General features: G+C 34.6%; 1 long non-coding RNA gene across 1 annotated transcript; it reads right to left on the bottom strand.

The window, feature by feature from the left end:
- Nucleotides 1–4,635: 4,635 nt before the first annotated feature.
- LOC140595067 (uncharacterized) lies at nt 4,636–24,061 on the bottom strand. Its single transcript, XR_011996461.1, has 3 exons — nt 23,994–24,061; nt 7,787–7,854; nt 4,636–4,791 (listed from the first exon to the last, which is right to left on the bottom strand). It is a non-coding gene; the product is annotated as an uncharacterized lncRNA (long non-coding RNA).
- Nucleotides 24,062–24,935: the final 874 nt, after the last annotated feature.

The following is a 24,935-nucleotide window of genomic DNA, read 5'->3' as shown; positions in this document are numbered from 1 at the left end:
AACACCGATGCCAAAATTCTCAACAAGATACTAGCCAATAGGATCTAACACTACACTAAGAAGATTATTCACCATGACCAAGTGGGATTTATGCCTGGGGTTCAATGCTGTTTCAACACTCGTAAAACAATCAATGTGATAAATCATATCAACAAGAGAAAAAAAGAGAACCATATGATCCTTTCAATAGATGCAGAGAAAGCATTTGAAAAATACAGCATCCATTCCTGATCAAAACTCCTCACAGTGTAGGGATAGAGGGAACATTCCTCCACATCTTAAAAGCCATTTACGAAAAGCCCACAGCAAATATCATTCTCAATAGGGAAACACTGAGAGCTTTTCCCCTAAGATCAGGAACACGACAGGGATGTCCACTCTCACCACTGCTATTCAACATAGTACTGGAAGTCCTCGCCTCAGCAATCAGGCAACAGAAAGAAATAAAAGGCATTCAAATTGGCAAAGAAGAAGTCAAACACTCTCTCTTTGCAAATGACATGATACTGTACATAGAAAATCCAAAAGACTCCACCCCAAGATTTCTAGAACTCATTCAGCAATTCAGCAGTGTGGCAGAATACATAATCAATGCTCAGAAATCAGTGCCATTTCTCTTCACTAACAATGAAACTTAAGAAAGAGAAATTAAGGAGTTAATCCCATTTACAATTGCACCCAAAAGATACCTAAGAATAAACCTAACCAAAGAGATAAAGGATTTATACCCTAAAACTACAGAACACTTCTGAAAGAAATTGAGGAAGACACAAAGAGATGGAAAAATATTCCATGCTCATGGATTGGAAGAATTAATAGTGTGAAAATATCCATGCTACCCAGGGCAATTTACACATTTAATGCAATCCCTATCAAAATACCATGGTCTTTCTTCAGTGAGTTGGAACAAATCATCTTAAGATTTGTGTGGAATCAGAAAAGACCCCAAATATCTGGAGGAATATTGAAAAAGAAAACCAGAGCCGAGGGCATCACAATGCCGGATTTCAAGCTGTACTACAAACCTGTGATCCTCAAGACAGTGTGGTACTGGCACAAAAACAGACACATAGATCAATGGAACAGAATAGAGAATCCAGAAATGGGCTCTCCACTCTATGGGCAACTAATATTCGACAAAGCAGGAAAGACTATCCACTGGAAAAAGACAGTCTCTTCAATAAATGGTGCTGGGAAAATTGGACAGTCACATGCAGAAGAATGAAACTAGACCATTCTCTTCCACCATACAGAAAGATACAAGAATCCATCAAAATCCTAGAGTAGAAAAGAGACAATACCCTTGTGAACTTGGCGACAGCAACTTCTTGCAAGATATACCTATGAATACAAGGGAAACAAAAGCAATAATGAACTATTGGGACTTAATCAAGATCAAAAGCTTCTGCACAGCAAAAGAAACAGTCAACAAAACTAAAAGTCAACCTACAGATTGGGAGAAGAGATTTGCAAATGACATATTAGATAAAGGGCTAGTATCCAAGATCTATAAAGAACTTATTAAACTCAACACTCAAGAAACAAACAATCCAATCTTGAAATGGGCAAAAGACATGAACAGAAATTTTACCATATAATATATAGACATGGCCAAAAGGCACATTAGAAAATACTCCGCATCACTTGCCATCAGGGAAATACAAATCAAAACCACAATGAGATCCCACCTCACACCAGTGAGAATGGGGAAAATTAACAAGACGGGAAACAAATGTTGGAGAGGATTGGAGAAAGGGGAGCCCTCTTGCACTCTTGGTGGGAATGTGAACTAGTGCAGCCACTCTGGAGAACTGTGTGGAGGTTCCTCAAAGAGTTAAAAATAGACCTGCCCTACGACCCAGCAATTGCCCTGCTGGGGATTTACCCCAAAGATACAGATGCAGTGAAAGGGCAGGACACCTGCACCCCAGTGTTTCTAGCAGCAATGTCCACAATAGACAAACTGTGGAAGGAGCCTCGGTGTCCATCGAAAAATGAATGGATAAAGAAGATGTGGTTTATGTATACAATGGAACATTACTCAGCCATTATAAATGACAAATACCCACCATTTGCTTCAACCTGGATGGAACTGGAGGGTATTGTGTTGAGTGAAGTAAGTCAATCAGGGAAGGACAAACATCATATGGTCTCATTTTTGGGGGAAATATAAAAAATAGTGAAAGGGAATAAAGGGGAAAGGGGAGAAAATGAGTGGGAAATATCAGTGAAGGTGATGAAGAACATGAGAGACTCCTAACTCTGGGAAATGAACAAGGGGCAGTGGAAAGGGAGGTGTGTGTGGGGGTTGGGGTGACTGGGTGACAGGCACTGAGGGGGGCACTTGATGGGATGAGCACTGGATGTTATGCTATATGTTGGCAATTCGAGCTCCAATAAAAAATTACCAAAAATAAATAAGTTAATTAATTTGTAAAAAGTCATTCATTTTGAATTTTTAAATAATTTATGGTTTATTTCACATACTTTTAAACTTTATTAAAAAATAATTAAATTGCATATATTTACCTGAAACTTGCTTTTTTAGCACAACTGGAGGTCCTTGAATTTTAGGTTTTCCCCTCTATGTTATTGCAGGTAATTGGAGTTCATTTATGTATACGGCTGTATAATATTGCACTTTATGGAATAACATGACTTATTTATGTATTCAACTGTTGATAGACATTTCATCTCCTATGAAGGTATATATGCCTCTTGGAGTATGTATACAGGAGGATCTTCCAGATAAATATTACAGAATAGAATTTCTAGTCATTGTACATATATAATGTATCAGTATTTTGATAATGCCAAATAATTTTCCAAACTGTTTGTTTTCTTTTTTTTTCAAAGTGTTTGTAATAATTTGCATTCCTTCCTGCCAGCAATATATGAGAGTTGTTATTTCACATCATCACCAATATTTGATATTTAAAGGCTATAAATTTTCTGCTGTTACAAGTAAGATGGTACAACATATTGATTTTAGTTTGTATTTTCATACTGCTAACACAGTGGAGCATATTTTAATTTTTTTAATAATCATTCAGATTTCCCCTTCTGTCAACTGTAGTTTGAATATTTATTTTTTGTTTTTTAATATTTTGTCTTTCTATTGTTTGTGGAGATTTTACTTACATTCTGAATCTTTTATCATTTTTACATATTGAAAATCACTTTTCTAAACTGGAGATTCTTATTTTCACTCCTTATGGTCTTTTGATAAATAACAATTTATGTAGTCATAGTGCATAGTCAATGTTTTCTTTGTGTTGTGGTTTTGTGTTTTTTTTCTCTCCCTAGTCCATAAATATATCCCTCTGAAGTGACTACTAAATATTTTAAAATTTTATCTTTTACATTTGTCTTTGTTCCACTCGGACTTGATTTTAATTTATACAGTAATGTTGGGAGAGAGACTTCATTAACATCTTCTTTCTCATTTGAATATCTGGTTGACCCAAAAATTTAATATTTATTTAGGTTATTTTTGTACAATCTTGCCTCGGACAGCCAATGTTCTAGGAGTCTCCAGCCTAGTAGACCTAATAGGTATATTTTACTTCACAACCTAACTTTTTTTTTTTTTACAACCTAACTTTTGATGCAGTTTTTGTCTCTGTTATTTTATGTCATTTTCACAATTTTTATTTTTTCAGTGGTTACTCAAGAAATTTTAATATGTACAACTTATCAAAATCTCTATTGTCTGTTCCCTACTCCTGAACACTTAAATCCCAATCACTTCCCCCAATTTATATGCTACTATCATCTATGTTATTCAGTCTTTCTTTTTAAGACCACAATTCATTATCATTTTTTGTCATAGTGTTTATTTTGATTTATACACGTATTAACTAATTTCTTAGTTTTTTTCCTGGTATATTAGACTACATAATCCGGAATTATTTTTCTTTTGCCTAAAGTTTAACTTCAGAAATGTGTGTGTCTGGAATCTTGGTGAGTTATTCTGCTGTTTGTTGATTCTTGGGCTGTTGCTTTTCAGTGCTTTGTTTGCTTGTTTTTTTTTTGAAAGATTTTTATTTACTTATTCATGATAGACACAGAGAGACAGAGCAGAGACATAGGCAGAGGGAGAAGCAGGCTCCCTGCAGAGAGCCTGATGTGGGACTCCATCCCTGGACTCCAGGATCATGCCCTGAGCCGAAGGCAGGCGCTTAACCACTGAGCTACCCAGGCATCCCTGTTTGCTTGTGTTTTTTTCTGATTTATGAATTTGTTCATTTTCATCCTTGAAAATTATTTGATCTTTGGAAAAGATTATTTTAAAAAGGATTGTTTTTTGCCCTTATCAGAAGTCTAGGTTCAGACAAACAAAAACCAAACAAACAAAAAGTCCAGAACCACCACTTTAAAATAGTTGCAATTTTTGTTTGTTTCCCTTTAATCATCTGGTAATGTTATTTTTAATTCCATTCAGTTGTGAGAGCTAGCATGTAGTTGTAAATTATCAGAGAAGAAAGTAGATTAAGCCTCCACCACATTTCTGCTCAAAATACATGAACAAAATCACAGTAAAAACTGAAGTTAATGGGTAGCATATTTAATTGTAATTCAATATTTAGTGCATTCTTGATACCACAGGTAAGTACACAGTACGTACTTATGTCAAAACTTACATGAAAATGGGAAGCCAATGATGTAGGTGATCCCTGAAGCTATTCTTTTGTTCAACTGAGAGAGCTTTCACTTTGGTTTGCAGACTTCATTTCATGTTTCTTATAGGACACAAATAAAATGGAAGACCTGCTGACAGTTTGGATCCTCCTGGAAACAGACACGAGGATAACATAACCAACTGTGAAAGATAAATAGGGGAGAGAGTAAGGATAGGGAGAAGGAGCTTCAAACAATGATTTTTGAAAGAAAAAAAAAAGACAATGATTGGATGGGGAAGAGACTTAGGATGAAGTATAGTTCTCAGAAAGTCTTGATCAGCCCTACAAAAGGCTCCAAGCAAAGATTTACTGTTAGAAGGGTCCTGCATCAACCAAAATGACTTTCCTCTTTCCTTGTGCTCCATCAACGGCTAAGAGAGCCAGTAAAAACCACAGTCTCCTATGAATGTAATGACTTAGCTGAAGGTATGGCTGCTGGAGGTTATCAAATAAACGAAATCTTCCAGCAAGTTCTTCTGAAGTTAGAGCTGAGCAGGATTCCTTTATGGTTACTGCATCTAACCATGGTGAAGAGGCTGTGATATAATAGGAAATATATATGTAGTGTCTGTCCCTAGTTCCTGACACAGACTTCCTGAAATCCTTGTAATTTTCTGAGTAATGGGGTGATAGGAATACCTTACACAGTCCTCCTAAATCCCTTGATCTTTCCTATGTGATAAAGTATCTTTTGTTCTAGTGTGGGAATTCTTGGTGGATTCCTGGATAGTTTCAGGATGTGGGCTGGTCACCATAAAGATGAAGTGATGGTTAGAAGCATCAAACTCTCATCCCTATCCTCACATCCTCTGGGGAGGGGAAAGGGAATGGAGACTGAGTTAATGATTAATCATGCCCATGTAATGAAGCCTCCATAAAAATCCCTAAGCTATGGGATTCAGAGAGCCTTCAAAGTTAATGAACACATCCACGTGCTGGGAGGGTGGTGCACCCCAGTTCTATAGGGAAAAAGCTCCTCATCTTGGGAGTCTTCTGGAGCTCCCCCTATACACTTCTTTGCTATTCATTTTTATCCTTTATAGTATATTTTATAATAAACCGGTAATAGTAAATTAAGTGTTTATCTGAGCTCTGTGAGCTATTATGGTAAACTATCAAACCTGAGGAGGGATAAGAATTCCTGATTTGTAGAGGCTCCTGAGTGGCTCAGTGGGTTAAGTGACCAACTCTTGGTTTTGGCTCAGATCATGATCTCATGGTTGTGAGATGTAGTCCCCATGTCAGGCTCTGTGCTCACTGGGAGTCTGCTTAAAGATCCTCTCCCTCTACACCCACCTGTGCGTATGTGTGCTCTCTCTAAAACAAACAAACAGGGATCCCTGGGTGGCACAGCGGTTTGGCGCCTGCCTTTGGCCCAGGGCGCGATCCTGGAGACCCGGGATCAAATCCCACGTCAGGCTCCCGGTGCATGGAGCCTGCTTCTCCCTCTGCCGGTGTCTCTGCCTCTCTCTCTCTCTCTGTGACTATCATAAATAAAGATTAAAAAAAATTTAAAAAAATAAATAAAACAAACAAACAAATAAACAAATTATTTTTAAAAAAGAATCTCTGATTTGTAGCCAATTCCAGCAAAAATGTGGGTAACCTGGGGACCCACTGCTTGTGATTGGTGTTTGAGGTGGGACAGTCTGAAGCTTTAATCATTGGGGTCTGCATACTGATCCTAGTTCGTAACGGAATTAAAATAAATTGTAGGACATGTAATTGGTATCTGCAGAAAATTGGAGAATTTCTTGGTGTGGAAAATCTACATATTTGGTGTCTAAAGTGTTGCCAAGAGAGAAACAATTTTCTTTTAAAGTCAAAATATACTCCCATAAACCTGGAATTCCCCAGAAAATACATTGTCTCTATAAGGATGAAATAGGAATTATGCCTCCCCTGCCCCACTATGGAAATGAAAAATGTCTGGATTCTTTATCATTGAGTGAGGGCAGAAAATAATTCTAAAATAAGCAGAACGCACTATATTTATAACCAAGTGCCATTTTACATATATGCAAGTTTGTTTTGGACATAGATATTATTCTTTTTTCATGATGCCATAATGAGGTCATACATTATGGTTGCATATTTGTTTAAAAAGGTTGTAAGCTTCCAGAAGGTGGGGATAGTAGCGTTGAATTTCTCTCATTATCTTCCTGCTGCTGGGTCCAGAGCAAATGTGCAATAAATGACTTGGGTGAAGAACATGGATTATTTGTGCCAGAAGGAGCAGTAGTGTTTGGGGGAAAGGTCATGGCCGAATGCCCTTATGGATTTTGCTTATCTTGGGCAAGGGATATTAGAATAATTGTAAAATATGGAGAAATTCCTTATCACTCTGGAAATTTGGGTTATTTTGTGTGCAGAGACCGATATCCTGATGGCTGAGTTATAACTAGAAGAAAAACACTGAATGTGGTTGGGGACAGCCATTTCTCTTTCTTTTATGGGAAGAAATTATGGTTATTACTTGAGATTTCATAGCCATGAATAGAGTACTGATAGAAAGATTCTGAAGTATCTCAGATTTTTCTAGGTATTGTTCTAATCCAAAGAATCAAGGGTTCATAGGTAGTATGAATTAGGAAGCATACAGTTATAATGTTAAGGATTAAACAAACACAAAGACAATGACTCTGAATCCAGACTGCCTAGATTCATATACCAACTCAGCATTTTTTAAAGACTTTATTTATTTATTTAATTATTTGACAGAGAGGGAGAGAGAGAGAGCACAAGCAGGAGGAGTGGTAGGCAGAGGCAGAAGGAGAGAGAGAGGGAGAAGCAGACTCCCTGCTGAACAAGGAGACTAATGCAGGGTTCCATCCCAAGACCCTGAGATCACGACCTGGGCTGAAGGCAGACGCTTAACCAACTGAGCCACTCAGGCACCCCTAGCCACTCAGTTGCCCCCCAACTCAGCTTTAACTAGCTGTATAACTTGGAGACACTATTTCTTTGCCTGTACAATGGGGACACCCACAAATTTCACCTCATACAATCATTGACAATATAAGTGAGTTAATTTAGATAAAGTGTGTTTAGGTCATATCTTGACACAATATTACCATATTAATATTATCTCTCTGCTTTCTTACCTGGACACCAGTAAGCTGAGGGGAAGGGAATATACTCTTCAACTCTTCATGTTCCACAGCTCTAAAGGCTGCAACATAATAATAACAATAAAAATGATAATAAAATTTATTAACATCTTGTATATCAGTCACTGTAGTTTTATATTTATTTCTTTCCCTTGGGGATCCCTGGGTGGCGCAGTGGTTTGGCGCCTGCCTTTGGCCCAGGGCGTGATCCTGGAGACCCGGGATCGAATCCCACGTCAGGCTCCCGGTGCATGGAGCCTGCTTCTCCCTCTGCCTGTATCTCTGCCTCTCTCTCTCTCTCTCTCTCTCTCTCTCTCTGTGACTATCATAAATAAATAAAAATTTAAAAAAAATTAAAAAAAAATATTTCTTTCCCTTATTACAATGAGGATAGTAACATCAATATGTCCATGTTACAAAGAAACTTATGGTTAAAGAAACTTATTACCTTGCTTAAAATCAAACATAATAAGCAATGATGTTAAATTCCGGCTTAGTCTAACTTCTGAGTACTTTTTAAAACCAGTTATGCCATCTTAAAAGGAGCAGAATTTAATAAAACATGCATTGAATAGATGAAAGAACAAATGAATTTCAAAAAAAAAACCATCATCCCTTTTCACAATAAATTTACTTTATGGATATGTTTAGTAATGATAATGACTTCACATTCATTTCAGCACTGGTAAATGTGTTTTTTTCAGTATCTTTTACTGGTACTACAGCAAAGTGGTCTCCAGAAGGCAAAATAAAATGTGGTGCCCTGGTATCTGTTTCTTTAATTGAGCTTTTAAAATATATATCATTTGAATGAAATTATAATGATTTCATTAACCTATTTTGCCCTTTCTCAAATATAATGACTATAAATGTGATAGGAAATTACAACTGCCCATTGCTGGAAGAAAGCAATCAAGCTAGATTGACCAATATGATTATTACATGCCTGTCTGGCAACTTTTTCCCCCTAGATACTGAAGCTGAAGTTGGCAGATCATATAAATATCTATTTGTCTATATATGAAAAAATTAAATCAGGAAAACTCAGGATCAAAATTTTAATTAATCAGTTTTACAGAAGGAAATCTCAAATTTTTAGTTCTTAGGGATTTCCATTTTAATAGTAATTATAAAACATTCTGGCTTAGTTTGTTATACAGAGGTGATGGATATACATTCAGTGATTTTCAACGGGAAGCTTAAAATGCATTCCCAAATACCAAAATGTTTTACTGTGAAATAATTTTAAAATTTAGGAGAAAAAGAGACTATTAAGCTCTTAAAGGTGTTTAGGTTCATTTGCTAGATACCATATAAGCCAGATGCTATATGAGATATAAGGACTTGCGGATTTAGTAATTTTCTCATCTTTCAAATGTGAAGAAGTGTTGTTAGATATGCCGACATATAGATACCCAGAGGAAAAAAAGAAACAAAAAGCGATGTGGTACTGGAGAGGGGGAAAATAAAATAGCAATCAAATAAAGAACAAAGATGCACTGCATTGTATAGGGGAATGCAACAAAATATTTTCTCTTTCTCCTTCCACCCCTTCTCACTCTCACTCTCTCTCTCTCTCTCTTTCTCTATCTCTGTTTCTGTCTCTGTCATCTCTCTCTCTCTCTCTCTCTCTCACACACACACAGACACACACATTCACACTTACACTCTGGATTGTGACCTGTAGTTTAAAAGAAAAAAAAAAAAGAAATCTAAAGTGTTTGGCTGCTGGCACAGAAGCCCCATTTATAGGTGTAGTCTTTTTAGGAATAGAGATTACAGAGAATCATACATCAGAAAATGAAAATTTTTCTTTCCAAAAAATCATTGATCATTTTATTATATGTATAACTATTTAATTCACCCTACAGGCCATTTTTTCAAATAATTGCTACTTTTGCCCTTGCTTTCCAACATTATTCACTCATTTTACCCGTTTGAGAAAAATACTCACCTTAATGAAATATATCTCAAAACAGCTAGCATAAAAGACAAGAGAGTAGTTAGAATATTGAGATTGGCTTATTTTTGTGGGTTGAAAGGATTTTCAACCCACAAAAAAGGGCTTGTTTTCAAATAGGTAGTCTCTACATACATACCTGTGAACAGGATCTAAATACCTCCTATTTAAATAATTTATTATTTGGTTAATGACTGAAAAAGAAATTACTTGTCTTCGTCCAGTAAAAAGTTATGCTCTGAATTAGTATGATGTCTTCTTGTTCAAACCACACATAAATACACAGAGACCTTGATTTTTGCTGAAGATGTATCCTGAGATTTGATGTATAAACCAATAGTTTGCCCCCCTTTTGGTCTTTCCTGGCACTTGGAGTCCCCATCATATTTTAATATGCTTTATATTCCAATTAGCAGTCCGCTTAAAAATCAGGTTGAAAATTTCTTGTTTATGGGAAGGGACTTTTGTTTTCTCTGTAACACCATTAAGAATTAGAACTGCTGTTTGAAATAGCAGGAATAGACAAAAAAAATCCATTGATATAATATTGGACGACGTCTTTCCATAGAATGCTTATTACAAATGATAGAGAAACAGGCCTTACCAGGAAGTCTAGGTCATTTAACTTTCTCAAATTATAATTATAATTACCTGTATTTTGAGTGACAGGACCAGGTATCTAAAACCTCAGAGAAGATGCTGTTTTTTTTCTCTCTCTCTCTCTTTTTTTTTTTCCCATACCAACAAATTTAGGGGCAGTTTTGAAATAAGACATGTTAATTCTGGAAACGACAATATCACTCTCCAATTTTCTTACAATGCTGGTGCTTTCCTTCCCAGTGTCCAGTAAATTTCCTCAGATCCCTACACTGGGAATAATTAGAATACATATCTCTGTAATCCACATTCCAAGAAGAAAACTCAGAGCAAATCACAATTTTTCTTTTTGCAGAGTAACTTAGTTTATGTTTGTCAGGGGAAAAAAACAATAAGCATAAACTTACCTGTATCAACACATGATTGATTAATAACCTCAAACCCTTTCTGTTTATTTGTATTGGAAAATTGGGTACACGCTAACCATAATAATTTTTTTCTTGGTGAAATCCCAAACACTGCTTTGAGTTATAAATAATTTTATGCAAGCAGATGTAGAACTTTTTTTCTTTCTTTCTTTAGTTAACTCAGAGTCTGGGGAGTTCTGCTTAGGAGTGAATTAGCAATTTTGCTTCCATCAGAACCACTTCTCTGCAGAGGTTTATTCTCCAAATAAACCTTTTTTTCCACTAAAAGGCTCCCTAGCAGCCACAAACCCTGTGGCTTCCCAATTTTGCACCTTCTAAGATTTTTCCACCAGCCTTCCTTTCCACTCTCATCTTCATCCCCCACCTTTCTTTCATGAAATACCTTCCACTTAATTCACCAGACAATTGTAGAAAAGTTTGGTGACCCGGAGTCACTGAAAGCCCAGAAACCAATATGTGGAACACAGGAACCTAGGACTTCAGTGTAAGGAGCTTAGGTGGTTCATCAATGAGGAATAGTTATATAGGAATACATATTAAATATACAGAGACAAAGATAAAAATAGAGGGCAGCCTGGGTGGCTCAGCGGTTTAGCGCCTCCTTCAGCCCAGGGTGTGATCCTGGAGACCCAGGAGGGAGTCGGTGTCAGGCTCCCTGCCTGGAGCCTGCTTCTCCCTCTGCCTGTGTCTCTGCCTCTCTCTCTCTCTCTGTGTGTCTCTCATAAATAAATAAATAAAATATTTAAAAGAGAGAGAGAGAGAGAATAGAGATATAGTATAGAGATTTATGTACTATATATAAAGAAAAAGATATATGTGCCAGTAGGAATTTGTTTGAAAAGTGTAAATGAAAAAAAAAAAAAAAGAAAAAAAAAAAAAAGAAAAGTGTAAATGGGCAAACTCTCCCTTAGTTTTTAAATTTTGTTTTGTTGTTGTTTAAAACAGTTTTAATTGTGCCCATTGTTCACAAGAGCGTGAAGAAATTGACACTCATGTTTAACAGCTGGTTTGAAAAAAAAAGTTCAAATTTTTCTGTAGTGTGATTTAGGAATATAAATACCAATGTATATTAGAAACCAGAAAACTGTGCAAAATATCATATGTAACAATTAGACTTCTAGGGACTCCTCACAAGAAGAATTTACAGATATGTTCATGTTCACCTCAAGTATGCTTAATACAACATTTTTATAGTAGTGAAATGTTGACAGTGATGTAAATACCCAACACAGAGAAATTATTAAATTAATAGTACACATGTACACATATACACACATGTACTGGAAAAATATATAGCTATTAAAATGGCATTATAGAAGACTATTAAATGATTAAGAAACTGTTCATGATCTATAAGATGACAAAGGTTCCTTAAATTATATATATATATATAACAAGATATACACACGTGTGCATATGCACATATGTATATATACAAAATTAAACCTGGAATGAAGCCCACAAAAATGTTAATAATTTATCCCTGAGGTACGATAGTTTTGTTTTGTTTTGTTTTTGGTGAGAATATTTAAATTCTAATGTCTTAGCAATTTTCAATTATGTAACAGTGTTGTTGTCTATAGTTACCATGTTTCACATTAGATCCTCAGACTTCTTTTATCTTGTAGCTGAAAGTTTGTACCCTTTAACTAAGTTCTCCCTCTTTTCCCTCTTACCAGAGATGGATCCATCTCTGGCAACTGCTTTTCTACTCTCTGTTTCTATGAGTTTTGTGTTTCTGTGTTTTGGATTTTTTGTTTGTTATTCTTTTTAGATTTCACACATACATAATATCATGCAGTATTTGTTTTTTTCTGTCTGGCTTATTTCAGTTAGCATAAGCCCTCAAGATCCATATTGTCTTCAATGCCAGAATTTCCTTCTTTCCCATGGCAGAATAATATTTCATCATGTGTTTATATATATATCACATCTTTTTTTTTTTTTATCCATTTGTCCATTAAGTGACACTTATATTGTTTCCATATCTTGCCTGTTGTAAATAATGCTATTTTCATTTCCTTTGGATATGTACCCCAAAGTAGGATTGCTGGATCATATGATAGTTCTATTTTTAACTTATTATGGAAAGTCCATACTGGTTTCCTTAGTGGCTATAGACAATTGTATAGATAAATATATAAATTCTTTGTTGAGTGAATGAACGAATACAAAACTAATGGAATAATTTAATGAAAAGTAAATGTTCAGGGTTAATTATAGTTATATTCCCTGATCTGTGCATATCACCCTCTCCCCTTTATTCACTCCTGAATACAAAAGTCTTCTATCACTCCATGTCTCTCATAGTGTTTAACATAATGCCAGAATGGTGTAAGGTGGAAAATCGAAGCCTATTTATAAGGTGGGATTCCCTCTATGTTAAGAAGTTCTGTGTATATTATACCTATATGTTTTACACCAACAAACGTTAAAAAGTAACATCTATTATCATAAATTGAATTCACTCCAGTTTTTACCACTTTTCCCTTAATACTCTTCTAATTATTATTTTTATTTTTATGATATAATTTCTCTGGTTAGCCCTTCTAGTGAATGACTTTGTCTTCTAGCACAGTATTTTTCTACCTAGTGGTGGTAAAGCAAATTTTATTTCCTGATTTATCTTCAAATGCAGACCAATAATTACATAAAATACAATAAGAATTTTTAGAAAGAAATCTTAAAAAAAGACATGCCAAATAAAAACCCAAGCTTTTATATTTCATTCTAAATATAGGAATCCATTCCATAAATAAGGAGTCCATAGGCAAAAGTGATGATAAGGGAGATTAATAACTATTTTTTCATGGAAATCTTGATAGATCTCTTTGAAACTCAGTGTTTTCAACTGCAACATGGGAATTAAGATAACTAGACTGAAGGATTATTAAAAACATCAAACAACTCACGTAAAATATCATGTAAGCAGGTTATCATGTATGCATGTTTGTGTATGTGACATCATTACGATTATTTATTTTCATTACTTGAGCCATCTGATTCTCAAGCACTTCGTAGTGTTTGTTCCCTGGTCTCCTCCACTCCTGGTTCCCTCAGGCAGAACATTATATATATTTTAACCAGAAGTTTCTTTTCCTTCCAAAAAGACCACTTTATTTTGACTCTGTTCTACTACTTCCTTTAGATGTTTGAAAACTGTTTTTAATATCTTCATCCTCAAGCTCATCAATTTCTGTTTTATACAGAGAGATTTCCTTTGTTATTTCTAAGTAGGATACTTTCCTGGTTTTGCTTTTTTAAGTGGCTTTTTATACTCCTATGCTGTCATATAGTGTACTTCACCATATCCTTTTCAAGATTTCCCTTTTTCTTCCTTCAAAAATTTATCTTCCGGAAAGCATTCCTATCTGCTCATGCTTTCACATGAGTTAGTGAAATGTGAAATTTGTTCCCCAAAGTAATGTTCCAGTTCACTTTGACACAGGAAAATACAACAATAAACTGTAATTGTTCTACTGTAAACAGGTACGTAACCCTCTGTTAAGCTGCTCCTGTGTGTGCAATGGAACTTGAAGAAGCGTGAGTAACCTGCTTGTGAGGAGACCACATAGAACTAAGACACACACACAAAAATGATCCCTGGAAGCTCTTTGTTCAGCCTTGCTCTACTTTCTAATAGTGGATTTTGCCTTCATTTCATTTGCTTTTCTTTTCCATGTTTTGTTTTGCACCACAGTCCTCTCTACAGAGTGCAAGCCAATAGTTCTCCTTGAGTCAGTCTCTCTGCATGGTCACATTTCACATTGCCACTTTTGCATCTGGTAGCACATTTATGGTTTTGCTAATTGATCTGCTTAATTGTACTTCCTACTGTTCTCTAGAGAACTCTCTTCATATCTGTCTACAACCTGTGCTCCTCCTGTAAAAAGCAATGTCAGCTGCATTAAATAAAATTCATTTTTGAGTGTATATTAGAGTCCCAGTTTCACTTGTGTATTTTACTTTCCTGGAAGTACCTGAGAATCTCCTTGTAAAAGAGTCTCCAGGCCATACATACAGACAGAAGCTATAAAAGCAGGCTTGTCTCATTTCTCTGGCACCTTGCACTATACACCCTTCACACACTCCCCCACCACTGCGTATGGGCTGCTGATGGGGTTGCTGGGAAATGTCTTCACATATTTCATCAGTGTTCAGACAGGTGGTCTTAAACAGAAACTGTTTGTGTTGTTGTTTTCCTGATCAAACATTTGCTTCATAGAAATAAAATTAATATTCTTCCCACTTTCCTCTTAAAGCATGGTATCTCTTCAAATTCCTCAACCCAATAGCTTTTCTCCTTGCTACCATTGTGCCTATCATATGTTTTATGCTATGCTTAGAAAATTCTTGAAATCAAGGTCCAGTTTCATTGTCTACAACTTTTAGTCTTTCAATATTCAAAAATTACCAAGTCGAGATTCTGTTTGCATTTACTATTTTTAAATATTGTAGTAAATCATATGTAAGATGTGCTTAAATATGTAAAACATTTCTTTAGAGTACTTACTTCCTTGAACTTAGTTCTTGAACTGATCATTTCCAATAAATAAGCAAGTGCTTATTATTTTGTTGCCACCTTGCATCAGCTCAGACTCCTTTCTTATTTCTGAAGTTCCTTTATAAATATCGCTACCATCATTTAGGGAGCACAAGTATCACCATTGTTTTTCTTTAGTGCCAACTTAAACTGCAACATTTTTTTTCCTTTTACTCTCCATACTCTATCTCTGCACAACCTCAGATGTCTGTAGGAAGTGTCTTTGTTCTTGTCTGTTTTTCTCTTCTCTCACCATCCTATCTTTACAGACCTGTTATTTCCATTTGGATTACTGCTTCCATGTCCTCGCCCGGACTTTCTCAGTCTATGTACTCCTTTAAATATTTCTGCAGCTATTTTACTCTTTAAAGCTGTTGGCTTGATTCCTTCCCTGGGGAATTTTCTTTATATCATTTTTAAAAATATGAGCCACCACTTTGTGACAGCTGGAAAGGTGAACAGGAATTCTCTATTCTTGATTATTCCTCTTATATTTTTAAAAATTTCTTCTTGTTCTCATAGGGACATTCTCAGCCTCCAAATACCTCTGCCAAATTTCTCAGCTGTTGAGAGATTAATTTCAGCTATTACCATAGCAGGATCAGAAAAACTAACATCTTTCACATTGCGTTATAGAACCTCTATTTTCCCTTGTATATATATATATACAAGGGAAAAAAATATATATATATATAATAAAAAAATCTATCAGCTCCTTTCATTTTTCCAGGGATCTTTTTGGTAATACAACTATAAGTGTGTGTATGTAAGTTAGCATCATTTGATCTCATATTGAAGATTGGCTTACACTTTGATTTTATTGCCAAGTATCTTGGAGTCAGAAAAACCTCAAACACTAGCCCCTTATGAACTGCAAGATTCCATGACTCAATTTTATCTTGGAGAAATGGAGATTTTATTAAGTGTAGTTTTTGTTTACTGTTGTGACTTGTACTGAAGTATTTTTACATGTGAAATTCTTGGCATGATACTTAAACCCCTGACCTTTAATTTCCTTATCTTGAAAATGAAAATAATGCATCATTTGCAGAAATGGTTTATATATTAGCAATAATGATTGTAAAGTACCTGATACTCAATAATTGCCAGTAATGGTGATGATTGCTATTATCATAATTCACTTTTTAAAGTTTATCTGTCCCTATAACATTATTTTCTAAGATAGTTAAAATTATCTCCAAGTATCAGTTCTTTTTTTAACATGGCGAGTTAATAATAATGTGGCTTAAAAATATTTGTATTTGTTTCAAATGGGAGGTAAAGTTACTTTAATTTATAATGTTTATTTTTCTCTCTCCATTCCTCATTTCCAATCATACATTCCACAGTTTGAAGGTCATGTCTGGTATATTTGTAATATCCACTTCAACATGGACAGACCAGGGCACAGAACCCTGAATAGAGATGCTTAACCTTCTATGCATCCACCTTCATAAATGCGATGGTGAATTTTTGGACTAATATATACAGTTTTATTTTAAATTCCAATTTCCACAACTTTTTTCTTCTTTTATGTGACATTTACTGAGTGCCCTAAGCATGGCAGGCAATATGCTAACCCTGGGGAATACAAAGTTGAAGATAATATCCTTACTCACATGATTTCATAAACCCGTGGAAGGGTACACCCACGTGAAACACATCATTACAGTACAAAGTGATTTTATTGTATTTTTTGAGAATCTCTTTGATCTCCTACTTTTCATTCTACTTTTAGTTCTTCTCAAGTCTATCTTTTAACTCCTTTTCAAATCTGATGTTTTTACTTTTTTCTAAGATTGTATTAAAATTAAAAGGAGCCTTAATTTTCTCCTCCCCTGCTCTGCTTTAATTTATAACAGAAATCTTTACTTTTTACCCAGTAGATGATCTTTAAAAGTACTATAAACTTTTCAAAAAAGGATATGCAGAGTATGATTCAAAAACTCTCGTATATGCACAAAACAAATCTAATATTTATAATAAGTTAGATATGCTTCATTAATCCATATCCTAAATATAAAAACAGTTTACCTTTAAGTAAATTTTTTGGTTTTTCCAATAAAAAGTATATTTTCAAAACCCTAGTCCCATTACCCACCTAAAAAGTTAACAACTGTTAATCATTCCAGTCATATACTCTTTGTTAAAAAATCCTTTCTTTGATGTATTATTGGTAGAAAACAACAGCCAAGTCATTATGTTCATGCATCTCTGGATCAAGAAATTGAGCAGTGCTTAGCTAAGTGATTCTTTTGCTCCATGTGATTACTCAGCGCTAAGCCTACCCATATCGGGGGAGGGGACATACACCCTAATTCTCAATGGGAAGAATTTCCAATAAACTTGAGGACATGTTTTGAAACCACAATAGTCTTTAGTATTATATATAACACTAGTTCCATATTTCAATTTTTCTTAAATTGTCTAAAAAATGTCCTTTTACGCTCAATGTTCAAATCAGGCTGCTTATATCTGTATCACATTTGGTTATTATTTTCTTTAATATCTTTTATTTTTTTTAAAAAGGCTCTTTTTTTATAGTGTTGACTTGACAAGACCAGATCAACTATTTTATAAAATTACCTACCTTACTTCTTTGTGGTGTCACTTAATTTTATTGCTCCAACTCCTATATCTCCTGAAAACTAGAAATGAAATCTGAAGGTATATTAAATTTACATTCAGCATTTTTTTTTTTTTTTTTTTTACATTCAGCATTTTGTCAGGGTGTCTACTGCATCCTATCTAGACAAACATAATGTCTGGTCAGCCATTATTAGTGGTTGATAAATTGCTTCAGGAAGTGACAATTTGTTCTCTCCTTTGCAAATTTATGATTTTTTTTTCATCTTGAAATCAACAAATAACACTTGGGGTGATGATTTTAACTTTAGGAATAACTTTAGGAATAAATACACCTATCAAGCTCTCACAAGATATTTTTTAAGTACATTGATAATTCTTGCTTGATATAATCATTAGAGTATTAGATTAGTGGTTGCAAAGTGATGAATTTCTATCTATCCTTTATATATATATATATATATATATATATATATATATAACCTAATAACTATTTTAATAATATATTCTATTAACTAGAATACATACGTAAATATTTTTCTTATCAATTTAGATTATTTAGTAATATCAAGTACATTCTCTAAAGAAAGGAAAATATTTTTTTCTTTATTTTTACTGATTTTTTAGATAAATTATTGATGCCTCAATATCCTCAATAATGAAAAAGGTGTTTTTTCTTGTTTTGGCTTCTTAGCTTTTTGAAAAGCATTTTTAACACTATGAGTATAACATATATATTTAATATTTTAAATTAATTGTGTTATTATTTCTCTGGTCTTTAAATTGCCCCCTCTTTTACAGTGGGATCTTCTTAAGGTTGTCAACTCTGACTTTTGGGAATGACTACATTGCTCTTTGATAGCTTCCTTGATTTCTAGCATAGCAAACTATTATATGTTAGTTTTGTACATATTCTTCTGTAAACCTAAAAAAAAGCTATTTTTTTCTAAGCAGCTCTAACTTAGTTGCCATGCTATGTACATATGGTGTTCAGAGCCATTGAGTTGATGTAGCTTCTAGGCCTTTTCAGTGAACAGACCTAGGAATTGTTTTTTTTAACAAAAATACTATGAATTCATACTTTACACCAAATTTAATACTATGTATTGTTTAACTTTATGAACTTTTATATTTATATCCTCCTCTCTTACACTGAAAATTCTAAAATTACCTTTTCATTTGCTTTATTCTATAATATACATAATGCAAATTTTAGGTAACCATACTGATATTCTAACTAGAGCCATACAAGTGAAAAAAGTTAAAGTACTTTAGGTTTTCTTTGTGTGTAAACATTTCCTTTAAGAATATATAGCCAAAATACAATGTTTTGAACCTTATTGAAATGATTGTTTTGTCTGTGTGATTATATCACTGGTATATGTCCATTCTTTTAGCTTGTCTTCAATTTTTCAGACCTGCATTTTTATGTACATTTATTTGTGACATATAATAAGTTTGTACATTTTAAGTCAGAATTAATAACAATATTCCCTCAGAAAATCTTTCATTATAATTCCCTCCCTCTGTTCTCTGTCTTCCTACATAAATATTATTAGTTTTTATTTTGACTTTTAACTATTTTGTTTGTTTGGTTTTTTGGTTTTTGTTTTTGTTTTTTACAAATAAAAATATACGTATTATATGCAATATTTTGCTTGTTTCCCCCTTGTAGAATTAAGACAAAGCTGTACATTTATTCATTCAGGAAATCTTTGTTAAAGACTTAAAACTATTCACTTTCCAGAGAAACAAAGTACACAAATACATAATGGTTAATATAATCATGAATTTAATAAGTTCAAGACAGAAATCACTTGAGGTTGTAACTGAGAAGAATGGATGGTGGGAAAATTAAATAGGATGTTCTAAGAAACTATCCATAGCCATGTGACGTTAATCTTGTAAGCTGAAGAATGAGAAGAATCCAATTGTGTAAGAACCAGAAAATAGGATGAGTGTGGTACATGCTAGAAATTAAAACCAGGCCAGGGAATTTGGAAATTAGTAGCATTAGAAATGAGTTTAAGTTGGAGGTTGGAAAAATATGAAGAGAGCTTGCATGCCAAGAAAATGAACCTTTATTTTATTTAAAATACAACAGAAAGTCACAGAATGGTTAGGGCAGAGGAGTGACACGATCTCATTGATATTTTAAAATAATCACTTCCAGGATGCCTTGGTGGCTCAGCTGATTAAGCATCCAACTCTTGGTTTCAGCTCATGTCATAATCTCCAAGTTCTGAAATGAGCACTGTGGAGGACTCCATGCTCATTGTGGAGTCTGCTTGAGATTCTCCCTCTTTCTGTCCTTCCCCCTCTGCCCATTCTCCTGCTCATATGTTCTCTCTCTCTCTCTCTTAGATAGATAGATAGATAGATAGATAGATAGATAGATAGATAGATGATAGATAAAAGCTTAAAACATATTTGGAGATGCATTTTGGAGAATGAATTAGAAGAAAGCAAAAATTAAAACTGCGTTCTATTATTACCTGTTTCAACCTCCCTTTTACCCCTGACTTGCTAATTCCTGTATTCTTCCTATTTTGATTTGCCAGAATATTTCTTACAAAGTGCATTTGTCCTCTGAATGCTTCAACCTCTTTGAAATTTTTCTGATGTAAAGTCATAGACTCTCCCTTCTTTGATGTGTCTCTATATTATTTACCATTATTACAGCAACTACCCTTTCTTTCTGTATTATGTGTTTATATAGCAGTTTTCCTATGAATCTATAAGTTATCTGAGGGGATGATATAGTATTATCTTTGAATCCAAAATGGCTAACAAAAGTATAACACATCCGGAAATTTTTGAAATAAATAAATAAATGGAGATGTTAAAATGAATCTCCACAGACATTCAGGTTTTTTAATTTTTTTATTTTTTCAAAGATTCTATTTGAGAGAGAGCAAGAGGAAGAGTGGCAGAGGAAGAGGGAGAAGCAGACCCCTTGCTGAGCAGAGAGCCCAATGTGGGGCTCAATCTCAAGACCTTGGGATCATGACCTGAGCCAAAGGCAGATACTTAACAGAACACACCCCTCGGGAGCCTCGACATTTTTAAATTGTATTTTAAAAATTGTATTCCCATAAAAATTTTTACTGGGAAGTAAATCAGTTCTTTTGGATGGTATACTCTGTTTTTTCACCAAATTCTAATTAATTTTCATATTTTTTTATCCACCCACCTTCATGAAATCATTCTGAAAGCCATTATCCCTTTGGCTTCTATAACACTTTTGAGAATAATCCTTATTCCATTTTGCCTTACTGTAAAGTTATTAGTGTGTGTGAGTGTGTGTGTATCATATTCCTACTAGTAAGTAAACTCCCTGAAGATAAGAACTGGTTCTCTTTTATCCTATTATATTTTACTACGCATGATAATGAGTCTGTTCTTCTCTTTAGCTCTTATATCACTTTCCTTGTTTTCTTCTATTATGTCCATACTAATTGAACAAATCCTATTATCTGATCAAGATAGCCTTAGTGTGCTTCTTAGCTTGCCTGAACTTTTGACATATTTCTTCCTGGTTTCAGGCATTGGATCTCCCTTTTCTTAGAGCATTTACTTGATAAAACTTTCGACTGAAAATTTTACCTGTGCCCCTTTAAGATGTAAATATTTTCTCAGCCTCAGGCTAGGTTTATTTGGTAAAACCCAGAAATATCTTTCTCGAGGATCTAGGAGCCATCCTTTTAAAATGTAATCATCAAGAAAGATTGCACTCCAAATCCCCCCTTTGCTGTGGGAGGGTAGGAGCTTAACCTTACTTAGCAAACACAGTATAGCTTTGCATTGACCAGTGTCCCTCTTAAAATCCTTCAGTACTCATTCACTAAATCACATCAATGCTTAAATTTAACCTCCCGTCTTTTGTTTCAATAGAGTTGAATTCAGGCTATCTCTCTATTTACAATAGTTTTGAATAAAGTCTTCCTTGCCTATTTATCTCTGATGCAATTATCTTTTGACATATTCCTCTTTCAATTGTTCACTTGCAGATGACTATCTTCTTCTTGGTGACTGATGCTGGGATAGGCAGACATAGTGTGCAAAATTGAATCAAGAGCATTCAAACTCCCGAAAGTCTCCAATTGTTTTTTTAGTTTATCAAGTTTTTACGATCAAGCTGATTTTGAATAATTTTACCTATACTATGGGTATAATGGTTCCTTTTTCTCTCCCATGTATGCTTTTGACAGATTAACTGAAGTTTACTTGGTCACCAAGTTTTGCCAAAAAATTTGGTCTACATCATTTGTAGAATGGTGTTTCTTTCAACTCCTACACTTGTGTATTTAACACCATGAATTTGGATCATCTAATATAGTAAAGTAGACACTTCTGGTGGCCGTATGGACTCCATTCCGGATGTACCACATACTTCTTTGAGAATTTTACATAATGTTAAGATGGAGATGGCAAACTTTATATCTTTATCTATTTTAAAGACTTTATTTATTTATTCATGAAAGACACAGTAAGAGAGGCAGAGACATAGGCAGAGGGAGAAGCAGGCTCCATGCAGGGAGCCTGACGTGGGACTCGATCCCAGGTCTCTAGGATCACGCCCTAGGCCAAAGGCAACACTAAACTGTTGAGCCACTTGGGCTGCCCTATATCTTTATTTAGTAAATGAATATGCAATAAAGATAACCTACGTAAATGACTTGGCCAAAGTAGAACTAGGATTAATCTTGTGTGTTCCATTCTATATCTTTCAACCATAGTAATTCCCTGTATCTTCTGATAGATTCATGACTGACAACACAGCTTCCTATAGCCCAACATGATTTCAGGAGAAAATTTTTTCAAACCTCCTTCAGGAAAAACACATTTCTAAGGCTAAAAACACTGTAATGATATTTAATGACATTGATGCAAATAACTGATTTTTTTTAAAAAAATCTAATATATGTGCTTTAAACTACTGAAAATCAAGATACCTTTGAAATAGATCTAGCATTTACTTAATCCTTAATAAAGATTAATAAGAACGCAGTGGAAGAAAAATAACACAAAATTGCCTGAAAACTGCAGGGTGCCTCCATTGTTCTCACTTTGTTTTGTTTTTAAAGATTTTATTTATTTATTCATAAAGACACAGATTGAGAGAGAGAGAGGTAGAGACACAGGCAGAGGGAGAAGCAGGCTCCATGCAGGTAGCCTGACGTGGGACTGGATCCTGAGACTCCAGGATCATGCCCTGGGCCGAAGGCAGGCGCTAAACTGCTGAGCCACCCGGGCTGCCCCTTGGTTTGTTTTTGATTGCAAACAGAATAGGAGCAAAAAATGCAGATTTGAGCAGCAGAATAATGTCCAACCATAGCAACACAAAATAAATAAACACCCCCCAAACATACACACACAAACAAGCTGGAAACTATTTTAATAATAAATTATATGCTAAAAAATAATAACAAAAATTATTCTGTAACTGTGTATTATTGAAAGTAAATTGCCTATGTAAGATTAGAGTAAGAGATCAGTGGGTCTTCAACGTTAAAACATCCTCTTTTAAATTTCCTCCTTAGGTCATCTTAGCTACTTAGATAATCTCCATATATGATGAGCTTTTCAAATGAAGTGCTTTTGCCATCTCTGGGAAAACTATGTAAGCAAATGCTTATTCTGAAACTTGTACCGTTAGGGATGTTTCTCTGCTGTGGTTGGACTAAAGGCACACATTTTTTCTACTATTTTTGCTTTGTTTTCTTCTTGTTTCTGAGTATATATACATATGTATTTAAAATAGGTAATCCATTCATAGACATAGTAAATGAGATAATTTTAAGGCTATAACAATTCCTTTTACCACCTACATGGAAGTGGGAGTATACTTCTTTCCACTAGTACTGGTTTTGACCATGGTCAGTGGACTGTATTTCTTTTCTTTAGATTTTGGCTTGGCCATATCACATGCTTTGGCCAGTGAAATATTAACTGGTGTAACATAAGCAAAAACTGAAAACACACATGCATGGTAAAGTACTCATTTTTCTAGGTCTGGTATCATCATGGACAACAAATGTTTTGTATGACCCGCTAATCCAAGGATAAGAAATAGGTGAAACATACCTGAACCCAATATGTAGCTTAGACTCAAGTCCAGCTTAGCTCCATCTAGATTAATTGAATTTCAACCAATCCAGTACCTGAAATAGAAAAAAAATGATAATCATTTAAAGCTGTTAGGTTTTGGGGTTGTTTATATGCAGGTGACTAATACAAAATTGTACAAAAATCAAATGCTACAATGAAAAGTAATTCTCCTCCCTACTCCATTTACTAATCACCCAAGTCCTTGCCCAATTGTTTATATATCCTTCAGATATCCTACACATAATTAGCAACAATATGTTTTTATAGACACATATTTCAAAAAAATCCATTTTTACACTCACTATTCTATATCTTGACTTTTTAAACTAAGTAAACCTTTAGGACTTCGTCAATGATAATAATTAATTGCCATTTGTGAAGTGCCTAGTAAATGCCAAGAAATTTTTATGGACTATTTACTTAATATTAATAATATATTTTTTTAATTTTTTATTTATTTATGATAGTCACAGAGAGAGAGAGAGAGGCAGAGACACAGGCAGAGGGAGAAGCAGGCTCCATGCACCGGGAGCCTGATGTGGGATTCGATCCCAGGTCTCCAGGATCGCGCCCTGGGCCAAAGGCAGGCGCCAAACTGCTGCGCCACCCAGGGATCCCTATTAATAATATTTTTGAGATTTTTTTTTATTACTCTGATTTTGCAATTAACAAAATGAGATTCAGAAACAATTTTTATATTTTCCAAGCTTGCTCAATGACAGAACCAAAAATAGAACACTAATCTGGACGATCTCAAATCTTTGTATGTAATCACATATACACTAGTTCTATAACGAAGTACAAAATGCAATGACAAAAATTCCTAAGTGAAACATGAGGATCCCTCTATTTTTGTTTTCTTTATATAGAAGGTAGGTTATTTAGGTGTCCTGCTTTTTGGCCTATGAAGTAATGTGA

This window comes from Vulpes vulpes, chromosome 13 (assembly GCF_048418805.1).
Source record: "Vulpes vulpes isolate BD-2025 chromosome 13, VulVul3, whole genome shotgun sequence".
In the NCBI taxonomy this organism is placed as follows: domain Eukaryota; kingdom Metazoa; phylum Chordata; class Mammalia; order Carnivora; family Canidae; genus Vulpes; species Vulpes vulpes.
This window is presented reverse-complemented; position numbering and strand designations above follow the sequence as displayed.